This window comes from Poromitra crassiceps (assembly GCF_964638095.1).
Source record: "Poromitra crassiceps genome assembly, chromosome: 2".
NCBI classification, from domain to species: domain Eukaryota; kingdom Metazoa; phylum Chordata; class Actinopteri; order Beryciformes; family Melamphaidae; genus Poromitra; species Poromitra crassiceps.
In genome coordinates, this window is record NC_139624.1 from 51,434,522 (window position 1) to 51,437,996 (window position 3,475).

The following is a 3,475-nucleotide window of genomic DNA, read 5'->3' on the forward strand; positions in this document are numbered from 1 at the left end:
ATCTATCTATCTATCTATCTATCTATCTATCTATCTACTGTATCTATCTTACTCTGTATGTATGTAGGCTACACTTTAATATGCATTTGACCTTGAATTAAAAAAAAGTCAACAGACGGAGCAATTTGAGTTCACAGGCTTTATTTTCCATTTGAAATGGGGGTGGAAATGATTATGGGACAGAAGGAAAAATTTAAAAGATTTGGGGGCTTTCTGATGCTATCAAGATGGAAGATACAATCCGTCCCACACATAAACGGGAAGTAAACTGCCCTTCAGAAGGAGGTAGTTGCGTCAAAAATCTACAACAAGCACACAAGAAGAGAGACACTCATAGCCTACCTAAAAATGATTGCTGTGATGTGGCTGTACTGTATGTCAATTCAGTAATATTATATAGGCTAAGTAAAGGTTAGACTCGCTTATATGCTGCACGCCTTATAATAATGCAAAAATGGCTGGACGAAGAGCCCCCTGATATTTTAGTATGGTATTAAAAACACGTCCAATTTGCCATTAGCGAAGTGTTAAGAAGTAGTCTCGTAGTGGGTCTGACCACGTGAGTCTGGTTAAGAGGTAACTCTTGAGGAGTTTGTAAGAGACTGGTCTTCAATAGCAATATGAGGAATGACCAAGAGTGATAAGTATGGGTGTAACTATGCAAACCTTATGGACTCACCAGGTTGTTTGTGTGCATGTGGTTGTTAGAGTTGTGGTTTTCAGTATGTCTTGTCTTAATTGTAGGTCTTTGTATTGTATTATTCTGTATTACTGTATTATTTTGTTCTTGTGAAAATAAATAAATAAATATTGAGAAGAATAAGTAAAAAATAATACTTTTAATATTTGTGGGTTTGTTTTGAAATTGTTGTGACACGTTAGCCAGTGTGCCTTTGGTTTCTAGTGTTGCCGCATGCAAAGCATCAGCGCAGTTGACAAACAATTGACCCATTTCACAGCAAGCGTTTTGAGGTACAAAAGCAGGAAGTAAAGCAGGTGTAGCAAAGGGTTAATTATGGTTCCATGGTCCAGTGCCAACACCCTCATTAATGTTATTGATTATGCCTTCCTGCTTACCACCTCAAAATGCTTGCTGTGAAATGGGCCCATTGTCTGTTGGCAGGCAGCAGGTTCATTTAGCAAAGCTACTGTTTGCCGCCTTCTTGCTAGTCATCAAGTGGCAGTCCCTTGACAGAGAGAGAGAGCCTGGGGCTGCCACATCAGAGCATGATAGAAACCTTGAATCCAGGATTGGACTGGACCTCAGGGAGGAGCAAGGCTCAACTGCCTCCATGGACTCCGCCACCTAAGATTCTCATTACCGGGGCAGAACTGCTATCAAACACTGGGTGGGCAGCAGGTTAGAAGTGCAAGGTGTGTGTGTGTGTGTGTGTGTGTGTGTGTGTGTGTGTGTGTGTGTGTGTGTGTGTGTGTGTGTGTGTGTGTGTGTGTGTGTGTGTGTGTGTGTGTGTGTGTGTGTGTGTGTGTGTGTGAAGTTCAGATCAGTACACTGAATGCACAAAATATTAGGGAAACTTCATGAAGTACACTGGTGAGGTGAATCCAGGTAAAAGCGTATTGATTTGCCTTATTCAATTCTACACCAATCACAAAGGAGAAGATGCAGATCGAGAGAAGCAGATGAGTCAAGAAAAGGAAGAGAAGTTTTGAGATGGACTAAAATTCAATATCAGGAATATTCCCCTAATATTTCAGTATACATGTATGTTGTGCTTGTCTGTGTGTGTGTGTGCTCTGCACGCTCAAATTCATGTATTTGTGGGCGTCCGGGTAGTGCAGCGGTATATTCCCTGCCTATACCAACACGAGGGTCGCAGGTTCACTCCCTCGTGTTACCTCCGGTTTGGTCGGGCGTCCATACAGGCACAATTGGCCGTGTCTGCGGGTGGGAAACCGGATTAAGTGTATGTGTCCTGGTTGCTGCACTAGTGCCTCCTCTGGTCGGTCGGGGCGCCTGTTCGGGGGAGGGGACCTGGGGGGTATAGCGTGATCCTCCCACGCGCTACATCCTGACAGTGAAACTCTTGCTGACGCTGTCAGGTGAAAAGAAGCGGCCGGCGACACGTATCGGAGGAAGCATGTGCTAGTCTACAACTCCCTCCAGATCAACAGAGGGGGTGGAGCAATGTAGGGAAATAATGTATATGAGGAGTTTCATTACGAAGTGAGATATCTGTTATTTGAAAAATGACACGTACTCTGACAAAATGACTGCGGGCATGATTGATTATTATTCATAAGTGATAATAATAATAATAATAATAAGTTCAGTGTTTCTGCCTGTGTTGCTGCCTGTTGTAGTGTAATTGTAAAATTACCTAAAGGGAGAGCAGGTCACCAAGTGAGTGAGAAAAGGAGAAAATACTGAATAATGACATCACTACAGTAGGCCTATAATCCTAATGTTAATTTAAAATTAGATACTCCTCTAAATATGGCTAAAAATCATCCAGACGTTCAAAAAAACGTCAATTTTTCTAGGGCGCCAGCAAAAAAAAATAGTGGGGGGGGGAATGGAAAAAAAAATTGACAAAAAAAATAAAAATGTCCCCCTAATTGCAAACTCGTTCCGGGGCCACTGCACACACACACTCATCAAATCCAAATTCAGGCCTAGCAGTGTTGTATTTCCAAATGATGGTTGACAGAGACCAGATCCAGGAGAGAAGGAAGAGGAGGTGCAGGAAGAAATGAGTGAGAAGTGCAGCTACCAAAATGAGGGTCGCAGGTTCGAGTCCCATGTGTTACCTCCGGCTTGGTTGGGCGGCCGTACAGGCACAATTGGCCATGTCTCTTGGGTAGGAAGCCAGATTAAGGGTGTCCTGTCCTGTCTGTTTGCTTTTGCTTTGTTTTGTTCTTTGCTTGGGTGTGTACACCCAATTGTTGATGGCACTAAACTGATATCTGAAAATGAAACAATAAAAAATGTATATACAAAAAGAAAAGAAAAAGGGTGTCGTGGGCGCTGCACTAGTACTTCCCCTGGGTGGGGGGGGGGGGGGGCGGATATTGTGGTCCTCCCACACGCACATGTATCGGACATAACTTTTCTTTTGGTCATGGGTTTCATTATTCATTATAATTGTGAAATATGTATATTTGTTACACTAGGCATCTTGCGCGCTACCCGTGCTCAATTCCTAGGCTTGTGCGGCCTCGCCCGTCCTGCAGCTCACCGAGCTGGCCCTGCAGCTCACATTCGCAGCTCGGCTGCTGTGTGGCCTTGCCTGCCCTATTGGCGCATGCATGTCTCCCTCTCTCTCTCCCTCAGTCTCTCTCCCCCTCTCTCTCTCCCTCAGTCTCTCCCCCTCCCTCAACCTCTCTCCCCCTCTCTTGTGAGCCTCCTCAGTCTCTCTCGTGAGCCTCAGACTGATGACATCACTCATGACATCATCACTGTCATCAGTGATGATGTCATGAGTGTCATCAGTGTGTGTGTCTGGCTCAGAAACTT